The 12,277-nt window shown below is 43.4% G+C and overlaps 1 protein-coding gene across 1 annotated transcript in view; it reads left to right on the top strand.

Annotated features, from left to right (window-relative positions):
• Positions 1–12,277, top strand: part of SLC37A3 (solute carrier family 37 member 3) — a 72,254-nt gene that overhangs the window by 55,502 nt on the left and 4,475 nt on the right. Inside the window, exons 15-16 of the transcript XR_006552972.2 lie at positions 754–850; positions 5,459–5,523. The gene's annotated coding sequence lies outside the window, so the exon portion shown is untranslated. The remainder of the gene's footprint in view (positions 1–753; positions 851–5,458; positions 5,524–12,277) is intronic.

Genomic DNA, 12,277 nt, shown 5'->3' with positions numbered 1-12,277 from the left:
GTGCCTGTTCCGGTACTTCTTTTACACGGTTCACTTTTTCATATTTTCCTAAAACCTCCCGACGACTACCAGATTTTTCTCACTAGCCCCTATTGATTACTCATTTTCCAATCTTAAACTGCCTGGTGATCACCCCGACGTCCTGCCAGCAGCCCAAAGTAAAGAGTTCATTTTCCCACCCCAGTCCTGGCGAAGCTACTTCCCACATACTCTCCTACTGGTCTTGCTTAATAAGTTGCTTGAAACATTTCTGGGTAAGCTTAGGTGTCAAGGCACATTCTGATCCTTATTCATTAATGGGCTCTCTCATTAAGTGACTGAGAATTTCCACTGAGCCCTAATTCTCACATTTCCTGAGTTGACTTGAACTATCAGCGGCAACACCATCAGCCCCAGGCTCACAGCCTTAAGGATACTTGCTGCTGCATCTTTTCCTCGCTCCTTGTCCACAGTCTCCAGGTGTTGCTGATTCTTTCCCCCTTGCTTTTCTTTAACATGTTTATTGGATGTGTAGTTGATTTACAATGTTGTTTGTGTCTCTGCTGTACAGCAAAGGGAATCGGTTATACAACTGGCTTGCTTTTCGAACTCATCTTGTTGATTGCTAAGTCAATTTCCTCTACCTGAATTATTCTCAAGGGCCTTATTTCTAGTGTCCCCTCTTCTAGTCTTCCCTTTTCCAGTCTGCCCCATGCGCAACTCTTAGAATAATCCTTCTAAACAGTATTATTGTGTTGTTTTTCTCCTGCTCAGCTATCAAAAGGGGACTCTCTTGTTTCCTGGGTTAATGTTGACATCTTACATGATCCTCATCTCTAACTAGAAAATCTGAGACATCAGAGATCTGAGGGTAAGTAGCAGTGATACCTCTCTTCTGCTGATTCTTTTTTTCTCACCACACCATGTGGCTTGTGGGATCTAGTTCCCTGAGCGGGGATCGAACCTACACCCACTGCATTGAAAGGGCAGAGTCTTAACCACTGGGCCACTAAGGAAGTCCATATATATATATATATATATATATTTAAAAAATAACAACTTTATTGAGATATAATTTGCATATATCTAACTCACCTTTCAAAATATATAGTCGCTTAGAAACTACACTTCAATAAAAATTAATTAAAAAACTGAACAATGGTTTTAGGGATAGTCACAGGTCTGTCTAATTTTAGAACATTTTCATCAATCCCCAAAGAAACCTCATATCTCTTAGCAGTCATTCCAAGTTCTATTCTCTGCTTTCCCCAGTTCCTGACAACTCATGATTTACGTTCTGTCTCTATGGTGGATGCTCAGTTGCTAAGTTGTGTCCTACTCTTTGCGACCCCATGGACTGTAACATGCCAGGCTCCTCTGTCCGTTGGTTTTTCCACGCAAGAATACTGGAGTGAGTTGCCATTTCCTTCTCCATGGGAGCTTCCCAACCCAGAGATGGAACCTGTGTCTTCTGCACCGCAGGCGATACTTTACCACTGAGCCACTGGGAAGCCTCTGTACCTGCTGCTGTTGCTCAGTTGCTCAGTCATGTCTGACTCTTTGCGACCCCATGGACAACAGCACCCTAGGCTTCCCTGTCCTTCACCATCTCCTGGAGTTTGCTCAAACTCATGTCCATTGAGTCAGAGATATCATCTGTACCTGTAGATCTGCCTACTGTAGACATTTCATATAAATGGAATACATGGTCTTTTGTGATTAGCTCCTTTCACTTAAGCATAATGTTTCTGAGGCTGTTCTAACTGCGTTTTCTTAGATCCTGGATTTGTCTATTTGGTGTCCATTCATCAGAAGACCAACTATCTTAATTGTATTTTATTTTCTGTATGATGCTCTGGCATTTGTGGCCTCGGGGCAGAGACAGCCCCCCTCCCAGGACTAGCCAGCTCTTAGCCTTGGCACAGGGCTTGCCCTGCAGTCCACTTTTCATATGCAAATAGTCTGGTCCTGAGCCCGCACACCAAACCAGCCACACCCTTTATCAGACTCTCACACACCAAGCCAGTCTCTCCCCCTCCCTAGTCAACTGAAAGCCAGGTGCCAAACAGCTAGGAGACAGCCATTCCCAAAGCCTGCCAGAATTATAGAGACTAGACAGTCCTAAACTGCTTATCCTGTCGTGTCTTGCCTTGCCTGCAGGAAACACAGTAAAGGCTCTGGCTAAGGTGTTCCCCAGCCCCTTCCGTCTCCTGGTCCAAACTCCTTCCTTGTGTGCTTCCTTCCTTTTGTGGCCTTCCTTGTGTGGCCCTGTGGGTGTGGTGTGTCCGTCTTTCAGGAACAGTGAGTAACAGAAATTTTTCAATGGCTTTGACCTCTTCTTGTCATGACTCAATCACCTCCCTAAATTAAAACCCCACAGGACTTGAATGAAAATGTAGTTTGTTTTCAGGCTACAGAGTTCAGTGTATCAATTTGATCTTATTTTTGAGATTGAAAGCTTCTATACTCTTAGATCGGAGAAGGCAATGGCACCCCACTCCAGCACTCTTGCCTGGAAAATCCCATTGTCGGAGGAGCCTGGTGGGCTGCAGTCCATGGGGTCCCTAAGAGTCGGACACGACTGAGCGACTTCACTTTCACTTTTCACTTTCATACATTGGAGAAGGAAATGGCAACCCACTCCAGTGTTCTTGCCTGGAGAATCCCAGGGATGGGGGAGCCTCGTGGGCTGCCGTCTATGGGGTCACACAGAGTCGGACACAACTGAAGCGACTTAGCAGCATACTCTTAGATACCTTTTGTCCACTTACTAGTGAACTGAGAAAAGTGATTATTATCAGTATATATTTCTTCTCATATCTTTTATAATTTTTCATTTATAAATGTTCATACCATATTAATTAATGCAAGTACATTTGTATATATTTTTCTTCATTATATAATTGGACTATAAATTGCACCCTTGAGTATTGCAAAAGGTTTTGTTTGTTTTTGTTCAATGCTTTTTGTCTCTGAATTGAACCATGTCTGATATTCTCTTTGTTTGAATTTGCCTAATGTAACTGTCCTAATGTAATATAATTTCTGTTTTCAACCTTTCTGAATCACTTTGAGAAGTGAGTGTTGCCCATGTACCCTAATGTTCATTGCAGCACCATATATAATAGCCAGGACATGGAAGGAACCTAGATGTCCATCGACAGAATGATGGATAAAGAAGTTGTGGTACAAGATACACAAGCTGGATTTAAAAAGGCAGAGGAACCAGAGATCAAATTGCCAGCATACACTGGATCCTAGAAAAAGCAAGAGAATTCCAAAAAAACTACTTCTGCTAAAGCCTTTGACTGTTGGACATGGAACAGTGAAATAGTTCAAAATTGGGAAAGGAGTACGTCAAGGCTGTATATTGTCACCCTGCTTATTTAACTTATATGCAGAATAAATCATGCAAAATGCCAGGTTGGAAAAATCACAAGTTGGAATCAAGATTGCCAGGAGAAATATCAACAACCTCAGATATACAGATGATACCAGGTTAATGGCAGAAAGTGAAGAGGAACTAAAAAGCCTCTTGATGAAGGTGAAAGAGGAGAGTGAAAAAGCTGGCTTAAAACTCAGCTTTCAGAAAACAAATATCATGGCATCTGGTCACACCACTTCATGGCAAATAGATGGGGAAAGTGTGGAAACAGTGACAGATTTCATTTTCTTGGTCTCCAAAATCAATGCAGATGGTAACTGCAGCCACAAAATTATAAGATGCTTGCTCCTTGGAAGCATAGCTATGACAAACCTAGATAGTGTATTAAAAAGCAGAGACATGACTTTGCCAACAAAGGTCTGAATAGTCAAAGCTACGGTTCATCCAGTAGTCATGTATGGTTATGAAAGCTGGACCACAAAAGAGGCTGAGCACTGAAGAATTGATGCTTTGGAACTGTGGTGCTGGAGAAGACTCTTGAGAGTCCCTTGGACTGCAAGGAGATAAACTAGCTAATCCTCAAGGAAATCAACCCTGAATATTCATTGGAAGGACTGGTGCTGAAGCTGAAGCTCCAATACTTTGGCCACCTGATGTGAAGAACTGGCGCATTGGAAAAGACCCTGATGCTGGGAAAGACTGAGGGCAGGAGGAGAAGGAGGCAATAGAGAATGAGATGGTTGGATGGTATCACCAACTCAATGGAGAAGAGTTTGAGCAAATTCAGGGAAATAGTGATGGACAGGGAAACCTGGTATGTTGCAGTTCATGGAGTTGCAAAGAGGTGGACACAACTTAGCAACTGAACGACAGCAACAACATACAATAAATATTACTCAGCCATAAAAAGGAATGAATTTGCATCAGTTCTAGTGAGGTGGATACCCAGAGCCTGTTATACAGAGTGAACTAAGTCAGAAAGAGGAAAACAAACATCATATATTAATGTTATATATATGGAATCTAGAAAAATGGTGCTGATAAGTCTATTTGTAGAGCAGCAATAGAAACGCAGACATGGAGAACAGTCTTGTGGCCATGGTGCTCAGGGGAAGGAGGGAATGGGATGAACTGAGAGGGCAGCATTGAAAACATACACTACCATATGTAAAGATAGCCAGTGGGAATTTGCTGTATGACGTGGAAAGCTCAGCCCGCTGCTCTGTGACAACCTAGAGGAGTGGGATACGGTGGAAGGTGGGAGGGAGGTTCGAGAGGAAGGGGACGTATGCATGCCTATGGCTGATTCATGTTGATGTCTGGCAGAAACCAATACAACATTGTAAAGCAATTATCCTCCAATTAAAAATAAATTTAAAAAATGGTGATTTAATCTAATCCTCTTGAATGTTTGGCTTATTTATATTTACTGACATAATTTGTGCCTTTATTCTGCAGTTACATTATTTATATTTGAAAATACGTGCTACCAAAGCAAGCACTGTTTTTTGTTTACAATTATGGTTGTGGCATACGGTCTTAATTGCCCCATGGCATGTGACTCTTCTGGACCAGGGATTGAACCTGTGTCCCCTGCATTGACAGGCAGGTTCCTAACCACTGGGAAGTCCAGCAAACACTATTATACATTAACATCTGTTTTTTCTTTCACCTAATCTAAATAAATAAATATCCCACAGGTACAACTGAGACAAAGGCTCATTTCTGTTGTGGTATGTATAATATCAGTACTTCGTTTCTTTTTATGACTGAATTATATGCATTTACCACGTGTTTATTCACTCATCAGTTAATGGACATTTGGGTTAGTCTCACTTTTTGGCTACTGTGAGTAATGCTGATAGGGGCATTTGTGTACAAGTTTTTGTGTGGCTATATGTTTACAGGTCCCTTGAATATATACCTGGGTGTGGGATTGCTGGGTCATATCGTAACTATATTTAACATAAAGAATTACCAAACTGTTTTCTAAAGTGGCTGTAGCATTTTACAGTCCCACCAGCAATCTGTGAAGGTTCCAGTTTCTCCATGTTCTCACCGTCACCTGTGATTGTCTGTCTTTTTAACTTTTAGTCATGGATTACAAGGGAGCTGAAAAAATCGAGAAATTAATCCCAGTGCTGTGCAGTTATAGAGCTGTAGGTACCAATCTGATTTTTCCTCGTATTAATAGAATTTAGAACTTAAAATTACATACTTCTTGGGCACTTTTAATCAAAATAAACAGCCAGGTGATTCACCTGGGAAATTCCACAAGGTGTGCCCTCTCTTCCCCGGCCCCTCCCTGGGATGGATTCTCAGCAAGGTTGCTTTCGCTGGGCTTGGACAGAGCTGGCTCTTGGCACCTTTTCTCCTATGGGTGATTTCCAGGAATTGAGAAGGGGGCACAGGAAGAATAGAAAGTGTTAGATAGTTTCTGTCTTGGGCTATATAAAAAAAATGAAGATACTCAGTTCCTAAAGCGCTCGTCTCCTGGCAGCCAGACAGGGAAGGAGAGAACAAGAGCATCCGTGTCCTTGGCGGCGCTCAGAATAGCAGTCAGGCTCTCAGTGATTCATCACGCGCGGCCCTGCCCACCCGTGATCCCAGCGGCTGAGCGCTGCGTGAGTCAGGCCTCCCGCAGCTTCCTCCCTGGGCTTTCTGGGTCAGGAGCAGAGGGGAGGCCCGTGACCCAGGAGGCGGAGCCAGCCAGGAGAGGGTGCCTTTTCTGGTCTGTTCCTTCCTGAAGGGGTTTCTGCTCCAGGCTGCACCAAGCCCTGGGCTTCCCAGGTGGCGCTAGTGGTAAAGAACCTGCCTGCCAATGCTGGAGACATAAGAGGCATGGGTTTGATCCCTGGGTCAGGAAGATTCCCTGGAGAAAGGCATAGAGTCAGACACGAATGAAGTGACTTAGCGTGCATGCACTGCACCAAGCTCTAGGGAAATTGGGAGGAGAAGAAGAATCCTGATATTTGGAAGGAAGAGTACATTTATGGGCCTTTCCAAAACCGAGGCCACTTCGCCCCACTGAGCTGGACAGTGCTGCCATGTGGATCCCTACATGGGCCCTCATCCGTGATGTCCTGCCCTCTCCCACCCGATGGGCGTTCTGCTCTCTTGCTTTCCATATCCTTGCGTCTTCGTTCTTTTCTCTCTCCCCTTGCTCAGCAAGGATTATATGTTTTTATGAAATCACAGCTATTGGATTTTTTCATTCTCAGGCCACATCTCTTGGCTGGTGCTCCCTATCCTAGTCCTAGCAGAGAGAATAGCCCAGGGTTCTCAACACCAACCTGCCCTGTCAGACCCGGGCTCCCCTTTGACCCACAGTACAATCACTAGTTGAAAAATCATCCTGATACCCACCATAAGATGCTTAAAAACGTGCCGAGTCTTAATCACTGGACCACCAGGTGTCCTGAATGGGAAGGAAACACAAAAGGGAGGGAGTATATGTATATATGGGCTTCCCTGGTGGCTCAGTGGTAAAGAATCTGCCTGCCAATCCAGGAGACACAGGTTTGATCCCTGGGTTGGGAAGATCCCTGGAGGAGGAAATGGCAACCCACTCCAGTATTCTTGTCTGGAGAATTCCATGGGCAGAGGACCCTGGTGTGTGTGTGTATGTATGTATGTATATATATATGTATATATGTGTGTGTATATATATATATATATATATATATATATATATATGGCTGATTCATTTTGCTGCACAATAGAAACTAACACAACATTGTAAAGCAACTATACTTCAATAAAAATAATTTAAAAATTAAAAAAAAAAAAAAAAAAAAAAAACCAGCATCCTTCATCTGGTCGACCTGAGACAGGCCCCGAGTCTCAGAACCTCCTTCAGCTGAACTCCCATTCTCTCCCCAGTGCATGGCTCTTGCTGCGCATCCCACTTCACTTTTGTAGCAAATCATTTTCCTCCTTGCCACTTTTCCAGTGCTGATTTTCTTGGATCCACTCAAGTTAAAACAAGTGTTCCTGTTCCTCCTTCATGGCGGGAGTGCATCGCTTCCATCTCTGCATGTGTCTGTCATCAGACACATTCCAAGACACCTTTTAGAAATCTAGGCACAGCTAGGCTTGGTGGCTTGCCTAAGATGATATCGCACTGTCTGGCAAGAATGATAACTTACTCTTTTTTAAAAAATTTTTGTTTATTTTTTTAATTGAAGGATAATTGCTTTACAGAATTGTGTTGTTTCTGCCAGACATCAACAGAAATCAGTCATGGGTATACATATGTCCATTCTCTCTTGACCCTCCCTCCCATTTCCCTTCCCATCCTACTCCACTAGGTTGTTACAGAGCCCCGGTTTGAGCTCCCTGAGTCATACAACAAATTCTTTTAAAGGTTTTCCATGTTCCATTCCTCGTGGCTGCTCGGCACACATGCTCTGAAGAGAACATGGCTTTAGTAACAAAACATCCACGAGCTTTTATTTCCCAAAAGAGCTGGACGAGATGAAGCACTGGGGAAGAGGAGATTATACCTTCTGTGAGCATAGGAAACAGGAGGAGGCTGGGTGTGAATTACACGTCACTTTTGTGGGGTCAACACTTGGAATGAATATGATCGGGTCTCTGGATCACAGCTAATTCTAAGCCCCAGCCAATGACCCATTTATTTCAAACACATTACACAATATTTTAAAGCACAAGAGATAGTTATCTAAAATTCATTTCAATGAGGTAACATGGGGCGCTTAAATGTGAAGTGGTTTGAAGTAGCTTTCGTTTTTATCATCAGAGCAATGCCATGAAATGGGTAGAACAGAGATTTAAGCCTATCGTAAAGTGAGGACACTGAAGCACCATGAATGAATGAATAAATGAATGAGGTCATTCCGCATTTGTTCCAAAGGGCACAGGCTGGGTTAGCACAGCTGGGACTAGACCCCTGCTGTATGTTTGATTTCTATCACACTGCTTTCTTTTCAGGAAGCCTCTTTCACATAGAGATGAGACAAACCACCCTCCTCCCCTTGCAGCCATCAGCTTCTAGCTATTATCCATCCAAGCAGCCACCTCCTGTCCCTACTTGCCCCTTCCTTTGCATACCATGGCCACTAGTCGGGCCCAGCCCTTTCTTATCTCTCACCAGACTGTTTAGGGGCCCCCCTTTCCTCTTTTCAATATATCTTATACATGGATGCCTGGCTAATCAGTCTCAGGGACAGCTTTGAGAACTTCATTCTGCTGCTCAGAATTAAATGGAAAATTCTTGATTTGGTATTCATGGCATCCTGGTGCGGGTCCCCCCCTGCCTCTCCAGCTCCCTCTCTACTTGGAGTCTTCTCCAGCCAAACTGGAGTCGATACTAAAATATGCCATCTGCTGTTCTTCCTCTAAACCTTGACTCCAGCTGCTACTTTTGGAGCAGCCCCACCTGCTTACCCATCTTGCAAAGCTCAGCTGCAGTCCAATCACCTTCATGAATCCTTTAGAGATCCCATGACCAGGTGTGATCTCGCCTGTGAATTTCCTGAAGCACATTTTTAGAACTTCCTGAGAGCATTGCTGTATTACTACAGTTAGGTCTAGTTCTAGCCTTTAATCTCCTTAAGGATGAGGAATTGTTGTTTTTCAGTTGCTCAGTTGTGTCCAACTCTTTGCGACCCCATGGACTGCAGCACGCCAGGCTTCCCTGCCCTTCATTATCTCCCTGAGTTTACTCAAACTGATGTCCATTGAGTTGACGATGCCATCCAACCATCTCATCCTCTGTCACCCCTTCTCCTCCTGCCCTCAGTCTTTCATTGAGGTCTTTTCCAATGATTCTGCTCTTTGCATCGGGTGGCCAAAGTATTGGAGCTTTAGCATCAGTCCTTCCAATGAATATTCAGGACTCAATTCCTTTAGGATTGACTGGCTTGATCTCCTCGAAGTCCAAGGGACTCTCAAGAGTCTTCTATAACACCACAGTTTGAAAGCATCTGTTCTTCAGCGCTTAGCCTTTTTTATGGTCTTACTCTCACATCCGTGCCTGACTACTGGAAAAACCATAGCTTTGACTATACAGACATATGTAGCTTTAATTTTGTCCATCTCCTCTGCCCCTACTCCAGCATCAGTGAGATGTTTGCCTTACTGCTGAGTCCTTGCTTGGTGCACATGAAGTGTCCAGTGTTAATCATTCTGAGCCTGAGATCCCAAATTGGTGCCCACAGCTGACATAGTAATCCTGGACATGTTTTGTTTGGCCATTCTAGAGTTGAGTTGTTGTTGTGCGTGTTAAAACACATAAAATATAAAAAGTTTCCATTTTAGCCACTTTTACATGCACGGTTCAGTGGCATCAGTTACATTCATGGTGTTGAGCAAGCATCACCACTGTCTATTTCAAAAGTGTTTTCATCACCCCAAACAGAAACTCTCTAACCATTAAGCAATAACCCTCCAACCCCTGGTAACCTCTTACCTCCTTTCTGTCTGTGAATTTGTGTCTTCTAGATATGTCACATCAGTGGAATCATACAATATTTGTGCCTTTGTGTCACTTAGTATAACGTTTTGAAGGTTTATCTGTGTTATAGTATCAATGCTTTGCTCCTTTTCATGGCTGAATAATATGCCACGGTGTGGCTGTACCAGATTTTGTTTATCCATTCGTCTGTCAATGGACATTTTCACGTTTTAGCTATTGTGAAGAATGCTGCAGTGAACACTGGAATAAAAGTATCCATCTGACTCTCTGTTTTCACTTTTTCTGAGTATATACTTAGCGATGAAACTGCTGAGTCATATGGTAATTCTATGTTTAACTTTTTGAGAAACCCACTGTAGAGTTTTTAAAATTCAAATTTCTTAACAACTTTAAAAAATGAAGGAAAAAGTCAGATTTTTTCCTCCTCAACTTCTCTTGAAAAAAATGAGAAAGTCTGAAGTCTGGCTATCCTGAGTCCATGTCTCTGTTTGGTTTGTTTAAAAAAAATTTTTTTTGGCTGCCCAGCATGTGGGGTCCTAGTTCCCTGACCAGGGATTAAACCCATCCCTCTGCACTGGAAGCATAGAGTCTTAACCACTGGACCACCAGGGAAGTCCTGGATCCATGTCTCTGTAGAGATATGATCTGCTGGGAATGAGTGGGGAACATCCCCCTGTAGATGGGATGTGTAGTCTCCAGCTCAGCAGGATCCTTACACCGCTGGTATTAGAGGCTGGCACTCTCTATCTGGGCCCAGTTCTGGTCCCCTCCCTTCACTGTGTCTTCCCCACCCATCCCGTATGGACACTGTTTCCTTCCTGTGTTGGTGCTCACTCCATGTTGTTATTTGTGTACATGCCTTTTCCTCTTCCCATCTAGGCTGTAATTGTCTGAGAGCAGAATACCTGTCTTTTTATCTCTGATTTACCAGAGCCGACTGGCACATTGTTTATACCCAAAGTCTTATATTTAAATTAAATAACTTAGGTTTAGGGCAGACCTAATTTTATGATTATGACTGACCGAGTCACGCAAGACTGCACTGTCACATGTAATAAGAAAAGGGGGAAAGCCTAAAATTGGGGAAATGAATTATAGATTACAGGCAGTGTGGGAAGGGCTAACCACTTCCTCATTTGAAATATTTCTTCCCTAGAGTTTTCTTTTTTATCACTCTAGGCTGTAGTTGGATGAAAATCATCTAAAAGATGATTTATGGGAAACCGAAACTGAGGTACAATACAGAACATGTTATTAAGAAATAGAACTAATGTGTAATGTCTAGGGACTTCCCTGGTGATCCAGTGGTTGAGAATCCTCACGCCAGTGAGTACCATCCCTGGTCCGGGAAGATCCCGCGTACCCCAGAGCAAAGAAGCCCAAGTGCCGCAACTACTGAGCCTGCGCACCTAGAGCCTGTGCTCCACAACAGCGGAGCCACCGCAGTGAGAGGCCCCCGCTCACCGCAACTAGAGAAAGCCTGCTGCTGCTGCTGCTGCTGCTGCTGCTGAGTCCCTTCAGTCGTGTCCGACTCTGTGCGACCCCATAGACGGCAGCCCACCAGGCTCTGCTGTCCCTGGGATGCTCCAGGCAAGAACACTGGAGTGGGTTGCCATTTCCTTCTCCAATGCATGAAAGTGAAAAGTGAAAGTGAAGTCGCTCAGTCGTGTCCGACTCTTTGCGACCCCATGGACTGCAGCCCTCCAGGCTCCTCCGTCCATGGGGTTTTCCAGGCAAAAGTACTGGAGTGGGGTGCCATCGCCTTCTCCGAGAGAAAGCCTGCACGCAGCAACAAAGACCCAGCCAGAGTAAACAAATGAAGTAAATGAATAATAAAAATGTAAAAAGTATAATGTCTGTATCCATATGTAAGAAAATAAATTTGGACCCCTACCTCACATCATATTACAAAAAAATAACTATTGGTGATGTAACCACTATGGAAAACAGTATGGAGTTGCCTTAAAAAACTGAAAGTAGAGCTACCGTATGATCCAGCAGTTCCACTATTGAGCACTTATTCAGAAAAGATGAAAACTCTTAATTTGAAAATATACATGTACCCCAGTGTATCAAGTACCTCATAGTAGCCAAGACATGGAAACAATCCAAGTGCCCATGAACAGGCAATTGGTTTAAGAAGATGTGGGATATCTAAACAGTGGAGTACTACTCAGTCATGAAAATGAATGGAATAATGCCATTTACAGCAATGTGGATGGATCTAGAGACTATCTTACTGAGTAAAATAAGTCAGACAGAGAAAGAGAAACATCATATGACATCACATATATGTGAAATCTTAAAAGATGATACAAATGAACTTATTTACAAAACAGAAGTAGAGTCACAGAGATAGAAAACAAATTCATGGTTACCAAAGGGGAAAGGGGATGCTTTGAACTGTGGTGTTGGAGAAGACTCTTGAGAGTCCCTTGGACTTCGAGGAGATCAAGCCAGTCAATCCTAAAGGA

Source organism: Bubalus bubalis, chromosome 8 (genome assembly GCF_019923935.1).
Source record: "Bubalus bubalis isolate 160015118507 breed Murrah chromosome 8, NDDB_SH_1, whole genome shotgun sequence".
NCBI lineage: Eukaryota > Metazoa > Chordata > Mammalia > Artiodactyla > Bovidae > Bubalus > Bubalus bubalis.
The sequence above is the reverse complement of the archived record's forward strand: the minus strand, read 5'-3'. Positions and strand labels throughout refer to the sequence as shown.